This window comes from Sus scrofa, chromosome 17 (assembly GCF_054392235.1).
Source record: "Sus scrofa isolate SSC_HxYL_T2T_F1_AM1 chromosome 17, Sscrofa_HxYL_maternal_Yorkshire_Landrace_v2.0, whole genome shotgun sequence".
NCBI lineage: Eukaryota > Metazoa > Chordata > Mammalia > Artiodactyla > Suidae > Sus > Sus scrofa.
The window spans coordinates 49764829-49778036 of record NC_139399.1 but is presented as its reverse complement, the minus strand read 5'-3'; the positions used below and the strand labels follow the sequence as shown (position 1 = coordinate 49778036).

At 48.0% G+C, this 13208-nt stretch overlaps 1 protein-coding gene across 3 annotated transcripts in view; it reads right to left on the bottom strand.

The window, feature by feature from the left end:
* Positions 1 to 1398: 1398 nt before the first annotated feature.
* Positions 1399 to 13208, bottom strand: part of DHX35 (DEAH-box helicase 35) — a 193604-nt gene continuing 181794 nt past the window's right edge. Inside the window, exons 22-27 of one of the 3 annotated variants that reach the window (XR_014832319.1) lie at positions 8215 to 8435; positions 4504 to 4652; positions 2990 to 4319; positions 2741 to 2800; positions 2007 to 2110; positions 1399 to 1915 (exon numbers count right to left, since the gene is read on the bottom strand). The gene's annotated coding sequence lies outside the window, so the exon portion shown is untranslated. Of the gene's footprint in view, positions 1916 to 2006; positions 2111 to 2740; positions 2801 to 2989; positions 4653 to 7115; positions 7285 to 8214; positions 8436 to 13208 lie in introns of those variants that run through there. The other 2 variants (XR_002340163.2, XR_014832322.1) reach the window with 2 other exon arrangements.

Sequence of the window (13208 nt, the reverse complement as noted above, 5' to 3'; positions counted from 1 at the left end):
ATGGGGTGGGTGGAGAGGGGCAGGCCTCAAAGACAGGACAGGTCTCTGGGGCTCAGAGCTGCCAACGAAGGCCTTGAAAATATTTATTGAGCACCAACTGCGTCAGGCCCTATGCTAGGACTAAGGCTATGATGACAAAACAAATGCAGTCCCTGAGCATATGTGTTTCATATTCGGGGCCGGGGGACCTTTTTTTAAAGCACAAATAGACAGAAAAGTCCAGCTCTGTGAAGAAGTATAAACCAGAAGCACATGGGGATGTAACACAGGCTCCTCATCTGTGAGAAAACCAAACTCACAGGGTTGATGTGAGGGTTCAACAAAGTAATACATATGCAAGAGTTACTTACAATGGTTCTTGGCACAAAGTACTAGATATTGTTAGCTCTTTTACTATAGTTATATCTGCCATCTAGAAGGAATTAACACAATCCCATAACGTGAAAGTGGCAGCTGAGATGATATCTGAAGAATGAGTGGGAATAAAGGAGGAGGAGAAAGGACGATATGAATGTCATGTGCAAAGGCCCTGTGGCAGGTCATTCCAGCAGCGGGTAGAGGCTCAAGTGGAGACAGTTATCCAGCCTGGGTCAGGAGGGACTGACAGAAACAAACCTATTATCCATGAGGATGCGGTTCCATCCCTGGCCTCCCTCAGTGCGTTAAGGATCCGGCATTGCCATGAGCTGTGGTGTAGGTTGCAGATGTGGCTCCGATCCAGCTTGCTGTGGCTGTGGTGTAGACCAGCAGCTGCAGTTCCCATTCAACCCCTAGCCTGGGAACTTCCATATGCTATACCTGCAGCCCTAAAAAACAAAACAAAAAACAAAACAAAAAAAAAAAACCAAATAAAAAAAGAGGCTCTTCAGAAAAGAGAACCCAAGCAGGTCACCAAACTAAGGAGACCAGCGGCAAGGACGGGAAGTCCAGCTTGAAAGAGGCAGCAAAGAAAAGAAAGCACAGGTCAGGAGACCAAAGGAGGGCAGAGGTGGGCAGGCCTGGGGCCTCCTGAGAGAGGCAAGGCTGGTTTTGCCTCCTGTCCCTCCTCCTGATTGAGACCAGGCTCATTCTCATCCCTGGAATTCTGTCTGTCTCTTGCGGCCTCTCCAAGGTACTATGCCACAAGTCCACCCATTTCTCAGGACCCCAAGCTCTCCCACCCCACTGGCTCCCTTCTCTCTACCTACAAAACAGACTTCGGTCTCTGCCATTCTAAAAAAACAAAATTAGAATTCCCATCGTAGCTCAGTGGAAATGAATCTGACTAGGATGCAGGTTCAACCCCTGGCCTCACTCAGTGGGTTAATGATCTGGTGTTGCCGTGAGCTGTGGTGTAGGTCACAGATGAGGCTCAGATCCTGCATTGCTGTGGCTGTGGTGTAGGCCAGCGGCTACAGCTTTTTTTTTTTTTTTTTATAATTTTTTTTATTTTCCCACTGTACAGCAAGGGGGTCAGGTTATTCTTACATGTATACATTACAATTACATTTTTTCCCCCACCCTTTCTTCTGTTGCAACATGAGTATCTAGACAAAGTTCTCAATGCTATTCAGCAGGATCTCCTTGTAAATCTATTCTAAGTTGTGTCTGATAAGCCCAAGCTCCCGATCCCTCCCACTCCCTCCCTCTCCCATCAGGCAGCCACAAGTCTATTCTCCAAGTCCATGATTTTCTTTTCTGAGATGTTCATTTGTGCTGGATATTAGATTCCAGTTATAAGTGATATCATATGGTATTTGTCTTTGTCTTTCTGGCTCATTTCACTCAGTATGAGAGTCTCTAGTTCCATCCATGTTGCTGCAAATGGCATGATGTCATTCTTTTTTATGGCTGAGTAGTATTCCATTGTGTATATATACCACATCTTCCGATTCAAGCCCTAGCCTGGGAACCTCCATATGCTGTGAGTGCAGCACTAAAAAGACAAAAATAAATAAATAAATAAAATTAAAATAAGAGAATAAAATAAAATGCTTCTCCCCACCTTTGCATATCTTTTCACCTACAGTAGCATCTCCTGTGATGTGTGAGGTAAGTGAGGAGTATTCTAGAACATGACTGCTCAAATTCTGGTCCACGGATTAAGTGCTATCCAAAAACTGGTTATGATCTGTAATTGGTAAGAACAGAAATTGCAAGCAAACATTTAAAAAACCTTAATAACAATTTGGCAGAGTAACTCCATGCTCATTGACTCTAATAAAAAGCATATCTTTTATTTCATTTTCCCAGTAATTCATTTTTATTGTATTTTACAAAAGCATCCATGTGCCGCAGGTTGAAAATTAAAAAGGAAAAAATTACTCTTCCTCTTACATAGGTGGTTTGAGAAGCGCCAGTCTATAGAGTCCTTATTCTATGATCTATTCAATGTAAAAATAAAATGAGAAAGGAGTTACTTAAGAGAAGTAAGGGAATCAAGGGGGTACAGAGGAAAAATTGTTGAAGTTGTATAACCCCAAAAAATCAGTGTATTCTCTCTGAGGCTGACAAAGGCATTCTCTGCAGCATTATCTTAGAACCCTAAGGTTTTGGGGGGGTGTTTGTCTTACTTGTTTGTTTGTTTTATGGCCACACCTGCAGCACATGGAAGTTCCCAGGCTAGGAGTCGAATTAGAGATGCAGCTGCCAGCCTACACCACAGCCACAGCAACACTAGATCCGTATCTGTGACCTACACCACAGCCCATGGCAACACCAGATCCTCAACCCACTGAGGAAGGCCAGGGATCAAACTCACATCCTCACGGACACTGTGTTGGGTTCTTAACCTGCTGAGTCACAACAGGAACTCCGAACCCTAAGGTGTGAAAGGAAACACGCTGGATTTCAAGACATTCGCATTCAGCATTCTCTAGCTTATGCTCCCAGCATAGCTCTTGATATTCAGAAGGTATTTAGAAACTTGATCTGAATAATCCCACTATACAGATTGGCTCCTACTCCAGTTATCTATTGCTATATAATAAACTGCCTCAAAATTTAGTACCTTAAAATAACAGTGCTTCCTTCTCTCTCTCGTTTCCATGGATTGACTGGACTCAGTGGAGTGGGTCTCACTTGGGGTCTTTTGTGCAGATGCAGTTACATGGTGGTATAGCTGGTGCTATAATCATCTGAAGGCTCCACTGGGCTGAACATCCAAGGTGACTTCTTCCCCTGTATATTTGGCATCCCAGCTGGGATGGCTGGGAGAGACGGCGGCTGGCTGGGCATCTCTCTCCACATGGCCTCTCCAGATAGGTAACTTGAGCTTCCTCCCAGCATGGCAGTCTCAAGGCACTTGGGCATCTTGCAGGGCAGTTGGCTCACCCAATGCACATGTTCCAAAAAAAAGGAAGTCAAGGGTCTAATTCTTTGAAAGGCTCACTAGGCACCGAACTGGCCCAGCATCCCTTCTTGCATATTCTATTGGCTGAAGCAGTCATGAGGCTGGTCAAGCCACCGCTCAGTGGGGGAGTAACAATTATACCACTGCCTCTCTGGCAATACTACAACCTCTAAGGAGCAAAGAGCAGGGAGAACAGTTTTGGGGTATTTAATTATAACTATTCTTATCAGCACCATCATCATCACTTACTCTGTACCAGGCTTCCTATGCTTGACACTGACAGAGAGAGAGTGATTCATATTTAATCATCATAACCATTATTCTCCGTGTATAGAAAATGAAACTGAGGTTCAGAGAGGTCGAAGGACTTGCCCAAGGTCACACAGTCTGCAAGTGACAGATATAGGACACAACCCCAAGTCCTCGTGACTGCGGACCTCACAGTCTTGACCACTGACTGATCTACTGGCCCAGCATCTCTGATCCATCTCAGTTATTTCTCACCCCACCATTGCTTGGTTCACACTTCACTCATCCCCAGAAGACTCACCCAGTCTGCTTGGCTTTGCATCATGAAGCAAATCTGCGAATAGCTCCTCCTTAAATTTTTTTTTTTCTTCAAAATAATGCCCCATTTATCAGCTATGAGTTGAGAATGACCTGATGGCTCAAGAACTGCAAGTCCTATTTCTGCAGGAGCCCGAGAGGGGCTGCCAAAGTACCTCTCAGCCCAGCCAGTGGATTCAATTAGATGGAATCCACTCTTTGGCTCGGTTTCCTTCCCAAGAAGACTGGCTTTTGAGCCATCCATTCTCCAGGCACTAATACATCACCTGGGAGCGCCAGGCCATGATGGATGAGCTGGGCCATCAGCAGAGCCCAGGATGGATGGGTGTCATTCATCACTGTGGGTAGCCGATGGAGCTATGAGTTACTCAGACCAGGGCACCTTCCACTCCCATTGGGGCCGCCGCCAGGAGGTCTGGGGCTGGAGGAGGGAGGAACGGAGCTCAGAGAGCTTCTCTGGGAGATGTGCCAGCAACCACGGGTACATTCTGTCTGAACTGCTTCAAAGCAGGGGGATGTTTAATGGAGTTTGCAGCCAGGACAAGGAGATATAAGGGTGGGAGAATATAATAGATAAGATCAAGGGTTTTGAAAATCATACTTGCCTGGTCTGTGTCCATGTTCTGTCTTTTCCTTGCTCTGTAAGCTTGAGCCGGGCACTCACTGCTCTGAAACTCAGTTTCCCCATCTTTTTCCAGGTGCCTCACAGTTCTCAGTCTCTCGTGGTCAAGCAGGGCCATGTGACAAGTTCCAGCTAGTGAAATATATGTGTTAAGTAGCAAGAGCCACATCCGACTGAAACAATGAAAGGCTCCCATGAGATGCTCTGCCTCTGTCCCCAGCCATTAACAACTAAGGGGGCTTGTGTTGAGATATCCAAGTTCCTGTTGTGGCTCAGTGGCAACAAAATCAATGAACTCGACTAGTAGCCATAAGGACTCAAGTTCAGTTCCTGGCCTCGCTCAGTGGGTTAAGGATCTGGCATTGCCATGAGCTGTGGTGTAGGTTGCAGATGCGGCTCGGACCTGGCATTGCTGTGGCTGTGGCATAAGCTGGCAGCTGCAGCTCCAATTCAACTCCTAGCCTGGGAACTTCCACATGCCACAGGAGTGGGCTTAAAAAGACAAAAAAAAAAAAAAAAAAAGAAAAGAAAAAAAGATATCAGAACCTTAGGATGAGAAGAACCCGGAAGGCTGATTACCTGGAAAATTGACACCCTGGAGGGTTGCACAGACCCAGGCCGGCTTGAGTCAGCAAGAGATAAATCTTCATTAGGCCAAATCACCTAAGGTCTGGAGCTGTTTGTTACCAAAGCATAACCCAGCCTAGCCTGACAAATACTCTACAGCAGAGATCGGCAGAGAACAAGATGGTAAATACTCTAGGCCTTATGGGTCAGATAGTTTCTTATAGTCTTCTTTGGGTTTTTTGTTTGTTTGTTTACAATTCTTTCTTTTCTTTTTTTTTTTTTTTTTTTTTTTTTTTTTTTTTTTTTTTTTTTTTTGCTTTTTAGGGCCGCACCTGTGTCATGTGGGGTTCCCAGGCTAGAGGTCTGATCGAAACTACAGCTGCTGGCCTACGCCAGAGCTACGGCAACGCCAGATCCAAGCCATGTGTCTGCCACCTACACTACAGCTCACGGCAACACCAGATCCTTAACCCACTGAGCGAGGCCAAGGATTGAACCCACAACCTCATGGTTCCTAGTCCGATTGGTTTCCACTGCGCCACGAAGGTAACCCCTACAATTCTTAAAAAAAATTTTAAAAAATGAAAAAAACATTGTTAGCTTGTGGGTCTACAAAATAGCCACAGGCTGGATTTGGCATATGGGTTATAGTTTGCCCACCCTTTGTCTTAAATCATAAGGTTGCTGCGACGATTAAAAGATGTGAATAGAAACATTATGTAAATGTGATCTGCTACTTCTTTAACAGTGGCAGTTGTAACCTATCTATAAATAGTAGATATTTATGCCCGACACTGCTCTTGACAGGGAGAATCTCAATGAACAAAATATTGTGGAGCTTCCTTTGGGGGTCCTGTTGTTAGGGCAGGGGCAGTGGTAGTAACTGGAGGCTAGAGGGTGTAAAGATTTGAACCCAATCTACAAGACCTAAGTCCTTGTTTCCGTAACTATTTGAGACAACTGTCAGGGCAGAGGCCTGAAAGATGCCTGCTCTTGTTCAAATCCTGCAGCTTCTAGGGACAAAATCTCCTGGCCATTCCAGGTGACTCCTGTACCACCAAAAACATTTACTTAGTCCAAATCCACACTGTGCCCTGCTCGTGTTAACTCCCTCCTCACCACACCCAGCCCAAACCCATGTCCCTAGGGCCCCTGTAGCTGCAGGAGGCTCAAAGCTGCCTTGCTCACCCTGGTGCAAACAGGTGTAGACCCCTGGGCTAAACAATGTTCATGCCCAGGTTTGATTTCCTTCATGTCTATGGCTTCAGATGCCACTTGATTTTTTCTATAGTGGTCTGAAACCTGCATTCAAAGGGCCTATTCTGGGCCAGAAACAATCTCATGTAATCCTTGTGACTCCATCAGCCAGGGGTTGCATTATTCCCACTTTTCAGATGAGGAAACTGAAGCTCAGGGACGTGAAGAAACTTGCCCAAGGCTACCTGGTATGTAAGCAGTGACTGGGGCATGAGAACACAAAGCAGCATTTACTGGCGTTCCCGTCGTGGTGCAGTGGTGAACGAATCCGACTAGGAACGATGAGGTGGCGAGTTCGATCCCTGGCCTTGCTCAGTGGGTTAAAGATCCGGCATTGCTGTGAGCTGTGGTGTAGGTTGCAGACACATGGCTCTGGCGTAGGCTGGTGGCTACTGCTCTGATTAGACTCCTAGGCTGGGAACCTCCACATGTCGCAGGAGCCGCCCTAGAAAAGGCAAAAAGACAAAAAAAAAAAAAAAGAAAACTTTGTGTGGGTACGGAAATTTGCCTTAAGACCCTAGCTGGCCAGCCGTGGCGATCCACACCCCCTCCACCCTGTGACCATGGCAGACGTTGCTCATGGACCCTAACACTCTTGCCCATGAAGGCCAGGCTCAAGTTTCTTCTCAACACAGAGCACCAATCTTCACCAGTGGATCAGGGTTAGGATACAAAGCTGAGCTACACTGTGAGCTTCTCAAAAGTCGGGAGGTTTGGTTCATTTTGGAAACACCAACACCTGCGCAAAGCCTGGTCATAGTAGATACTCACTCAGCATGGGGCTGGGCAGGCGCTAGGTGCTTCCTTACTGCACAATCAAGGCAGATAGGCTTCTCTTCAGGATTCGGGTGATGAGAGGATGTGGTCACCTCCGTGCTGACTTGGAAGGTTAATAACTCATGACTCACTGCTAAGAGCATCATGGATAAGCGTGTTCCTCCTATAAATGCCACCACAATCCATCCAGATGCTCAAACGGGCAACTAGAATCGTCCCTGCCTCCTCCCTACCCCCAGCCCGCATCCAATCCATCAACAAGTCCTGTTGACCCAAACTCCCTGACACACCTGAGATCCAGCCCTTTCTCTGCATCTCATCCACCTCATCACAGTCCAGGCCACCATGCCTTCTTCCAGAACAGCCTCAACAGCTCCCCCCTCTGCTCTCTCTGTGTTTCCTCTTATCCCTCTTTAGTCTGTCCTCCATGTTGCAGCCATAGGGAGCTTTGCAAAATGAAAATTAAACCATGCTCTCCCCCAAAATTCTTCTCATTGCTCTTAACAGAAATCCCAATGCCTGCTCATCATCTATGAAGCCCTGTAAGGTCTGAGCCCTGCCTACCCCGCCCATCCCATGGGGTACCCCTCTCCCACCTTCCCACCCAATACCCGGTCTCCTCTCAGTTTCTATAACACACCAAGCCCTTCCCACCTTGGGGCCTCTGCTAGTGCCTGAAATGACCTTTCTTCATTCTCCACGGCTCCTTGGAGGTCTTTGGAGAGGCCTTCACTGACCTTTCCCATCTACATAATTCTTTTAACCTCACCTTGAATGTCATCATCAAGTTCATTTCCTTCTCGGCACTTATCCCAAGCAAAATATTCTTTTCATCGCTTTGTTTGCTTGTACATGTGTTATGCCTACTAGGCTTGGAGCTCCCTAAGGACAGAATCTGTGTCTGCATCGCGGCAGTGTCCCCAGGGCTCAGCCCAGTGCCTGCCACATAGCAGAAGCTCAATACCTATTTGTTGATACTTTATAACCCACCAGGGTCCGCAAGTTCCCCCTGCCCCCCGCGCCGACACATGCCCATCCCACCACGCTCACGGCCCTCCCCGTCCCCTGCTCTCACCAGCCACTGTCACTCTACCTGCAGCTCTGTCCTCACACAGATTTCTGAGAAAGCTCCAGAAGCCGAGAAATCATCCTTTGTGCCTTTGTGTCCTCAAGGCCCAGGACAGTGGGCAGGTGCACAGGAAAGGTTGATGATGAGGCAAAAACTCTGCTTCGAAGCAGCATCGCAGACCAAGTGGAGGGAGGAGGGGAAGCAGCAGAAGCTCGGGGCTGTCATCTGAGAGTCACATGAACGATCTTTGAGACATCAAGAAGAATGTTAGCGGGGCCGGAGATAAATAATGTATCGATTTTCCAAGAAAAGGAAAACGTCAGATTCAATCCCCAGAAAAATTTTAGATCTTCTTATTAACTGCTCCGTTGGCAACTAATTTACCAAAATGAGGCAATTACCACGATCTAAGATCTATCCCCGAAGAATGTCAAGTGAAATTATTCTAATTTCCTTTTTGACAAGGTGCCCATGCTTGGCACTGATGATATCTGTATTTTAGACAAGTATTCACTCCACACGTATTTATGGAGGGGCCACCATATGTAGGTTCTGGGCTTGCCCTGAGGATGCAGCGTGAAGGAGGCGGGCAGAATCCAGGTCGGGGTGGGGGCTGCAGGAAACACCAGCACAGAGTCAGGTATTGCATATGATCTGACCCATCATAGCAATGAGCTTATGTAGCAAAACCAGGTGAGTGAAAGGGAAAGACTGATGGGAAGGGAGGCCAGAGCATCACGGAGGGTGGTGGGAGAAAGCTTCACAAAGGGCACGTTGTGGCTGAGACTAAAAAAGGTGGGAGAAGGGGCTAGGCAGATACCTAGGGCTTGAGCATCTTAAGTAGAGGAAACCGCCTAGGCCAAGGCCCAAGGTGTGTGTGCTCTAGGCGGTGTGAGAAACAGCAGACCGGCTGGTGTGGCTGGAGCAGAGGGAGCAAAAGGGCAGGAGAGGGGAGAGGATGGTAGGGGATGGGGGCGGAGCAGCTGCAAAATGAGGGCTTTGAGAGGACTGGGTTTCGACTGAGAGGATACAAGGCATGTAGCTGGTTCTTCCTCAGCACAGCAACTCAGACTCAAGCGAGATGGGGGAATACGTCCTTTAAATGTTTCTGGGAAACATAAATGAAATAAACAAGAGAATGCGAGAATATGGTCAAAGTCGGGTCCAAGACACAACCCCTAGGACCCAACAGTGTCACTCCTGGGTATACACCCAACAGAAAAAGGAATCAGGTTTACTAAAGGCTTGTTCCAAAAGGGTTGCAGCAGCACAATTGTCAGAAATGCCCATCAGAAGAACAGAGAAGTTCGTCACGGAGACACAACCTCATGCTGTCACATGTGTGAGTCTCACAAAGATGATGTGAAGGAAAGAAGCCAGAAACAAGAGTTTCACACAGTACGATTCCATCTATAAAAAGTTCAAAAATGGTCAAAACCAATCTATACTTTTAGAAGTAGGACAGGGAGGACTGTTTTGTTTTGTTTTGCGCCATACCCACAACCTGCAGAAGTTCCCAGGCCAGGGATAGAACCAGTGCCACAGTTGTGACCCAAGCCACAGCAGTGACAACACCTGATCTTTTACCACTAGGCCCCCTAGGAATTCCAGAATTAGTTCTTTTTTTTTTTGGTCTTTTTGCTATTTCTTGGGCCGCTCCCGCGGCATATGGAGGTTCCCAGGCTAGAAGTCTAAACGGAGCTGTAGCCGCCGGTCTACACCAGAGCCACAGCAACGCGGGATCCGAGCCGCGTCTTCAACCTACACCACAGCTCATGGCAATGCCGGATCCTTAACCCACTGAGCAAGGGCAGGGACCGAACCCGCAACCTCATGGTTCCTAGTCGGATTCGTTAACCACTGCGCCACAACGGGAACTCCCAGAATTTAGTTCTTGATCTGGGTACTGGTTATACAAGGTTTGGTTTGTGAAAATCCACCAAGCTCTATGTGTATGATCTGCATACTTTTCTGTTTGATGCTACACTTCCAAAAAATTACTAATGAAAATAAGTAGTTTCAGCAAAACCAATAAATTAGGAAGACTGACTTTAAAAAAAAAAAGATCTAAGTTCATTCAAGGTTTATTTGTTATTAGCAGAGCATATTACTTATTAGCATAGTAACTGGGCAAATCACATAGCCTCAGTTTTCTTATCTGAAAAAGGCATGCCCCGGGAGTTCCCTGGTGGCTCAGCCGGTTAAGGATCTGGTATTATCATTGTTGTGGGTCAAGTCACTGCTAAGGTATGGGTTGGATCCCTAGCCTGGAAACGTCCACATACCACAAGTTCAGCTAAATTAATTAATTAATTAAAAGGCAAGCCTCAAATAAAACCTACAGAGTCTGCCAAGGAAGTTTTGTGAAGGTCAAGTGAAAAACGCACATAAAAGAGAAAATAACTCTCACGATGTTTATTTTCACGATGTTAACTGTCCCAGGAACTTCCACATGCCAAGGGCGCAAAAAACAAAAGTCCAGGAGTTCCCGTTGTGGTTCGGTGGGTTAAGACCCCAACGTAGTGTCTGTGAAGATGCAGGTTCAATCCCTGACCTCGCTCAGGGGCATTGCCACAAGCTGCAGCGTAGAGGAGATGGCTCAGATCTGGCGTTGCCATGGCTGCGGTATAGACCTCAGCTATAGCTCCAATTCAACCCCTAGCCCGAGAACTTTCATATGCCAAGAGCACAGCCATAAAAAGAAAACATCCAGAGACTCAGGACCAATTCAGGGGCAAGCAGGAGACATTGGTGGCCAATACCTGGAACAACTGGGCACAACCCAGACCCCCTCCCTGGGTCCTTACCTTCTGTCAGTTTCTCTCACCGCCATGTTTTTAGGGAAAGCTGAGTCCAGAGCCTTTGGGACACACCTGCTGGAGGTCATCCCTTCAACCCAAGAAATCACACAAAAGTCACAGCTGGGGCAGGTCCAGGCTTGTGGCTCACTGAACCTTGGCAGGAGGCATAGAGAAGAAGAGGAAGTGGGGACTGGGCACTAGAGACTCACCACTTGATTGGGGGCCTGGCCCCGAGACCAGGAGGTCAACAGTCCAGTCTCCAATGTCCAAAAGGAGATACAGCAAATTCAGCTCCATTCAACCCAGATTAACACCAGGTGGGTCTGACCCATAGCCTGACACAAGGCGTTGGCTAGGGGTAGAGTAACAGGGTCCAGTGGGACAGGGAAGGGTGGCGAGAGGGCCGGGAGTCAGGGCCTCGGCCAAGCCAAGTGGAATTGGAGCAGAACTACCAGACTTGAGAGGCCATGAGAGTTGGTCGCCTTGTCAGTTGGTAAGTTTGGTCTAAAGCCACACGACCAGCGCCAGAGAGAGCACACAGTCTCAGCAGCTGAGGGGGTGGAGGACTCGATGGCCACTGGGTCACCACCAGCAGGCTTAAGGCCCCAGAGCAGAGGCAGGGGCTTTCCTGCCAGCCCTGTCTACATGGAGCTGAGACACCTGCTCAGTATGGCAAGGCTTCTGGAAATGGCTGTGACCCATCTCAGGCCAGGGACCCAGTCTTGCCCCACAAAACCTGTCACCAGCTGTGCACACTGCCCTCCACCTGGTTATCGAAAGCTCCCTCCGGGAAGCTGGCCACTGGAGAAGAAGCCAAGTCACATCCGTGTGCCAAGAGGAGGAATTCCTTCAGCAGAGATCTCGGGAAAGCCATTCTTGGAGGCGTAAGTCCTGCAGGCTTTCCACCCTCCTCCAGGCCCAGCATCTCCTCCTTCCGTCCAGGTCCAGCGCTCTGTCCCCTCAGCAAATGGTCACCTTACAGAGGATCCCAGAGAAGCCAGAATTTCCCCACTCCTTTTGTTAGTGTCGCTGTTTCACACCGACTCCTGAGCATTTCCTAAACTCGGACTTGTCCACGTCGGCTGCTTTTGACCATGCTTTCCAGCACATTCCAAAGGGAAAACTCAAGACTCACGATTCTGCACGCCACCCAACCCCCAGCCCTCAGGACCTGGGTTCCAGGTCGCTCTCCTCCACGGTGGCGGATGTGGCTGCTGCGTTACTTTTGTGCATGTTAAAAATTTTTTAAAATCATAACAAAGGTTGGCTTCTGGAGTTTCACAAGCTGAGGCCTCACAATGCTTGCTGTCGTAGTGGGGCTGATTACCCAACTCCATTTATCAAAGTGTCATTTCTCTGACAGGCCCTAATAAATATCCTGCCAGAGACCCCGCACCTGGCAGCCGTGCCACTCCGCAACACGCCGCTAACCTAATTTGCTAATTGCTGCTTTCCCCATTAATTTTAGTCCTGTCTTGTTTGGTGTTGACATGGAGGAAAAAGAAATAGGGTGGAAAAAACAGACAAGAAAGAAAATATCTCGGGGTCCCCCAGCCTCCACCCCGCCCTCCCACTCCTTCACACAACCACTCACTTGCACTCACACCTAAATACCAACTTCCTTCCCCTCTCTTTTCCTCACCAAGGCTGGTGGAGATTGAAGATTTAAAGGGGCAGGGGCCAGATTTCCCAAAAGAGAAATCAAGTCCTGTGCCTGATGGCGGGATTTAGCGTTTGACAACAGGGGAGTTGTAGAAATACACCAGACCAGTGGTTACAGTCGCTCAGGTCATTCTCATCAACATCACTGCCTTTTGGTACAGAAGCGATCGAATAGGGCATTAAGGGGTTAACAAGTCCATGGAGTTCCTGTGGTGGCTCCGTGGTAACAAACACAACTAGTATCTGTGAGGATGCAGGTTCGGTCCCTGGTCCTGCTCGGTGGGTTAAGGATCCGGCGTTGCCATGAGCTGTGGTGTAGGTCGCAGACGCAGCTGGGATCTGGCGTTGCTGTGGCTGTGGCTGTGGTGTAGGCCGGCAGCTACAGCTCCAATTTGGCCCCTAGCCTGGGAACCTCCATATACCATAGGTGAGGCCCTATAAAAATTAAAAAAAAAAAAGTCCAGCCCGTAGTCATCAAATATGGCCACTTCCCAGAGCCCTCTGGCCCCAGGTCCTTCATCTCAGGCCCTCTCTGTGTTGCAAGGAGGACTCTGC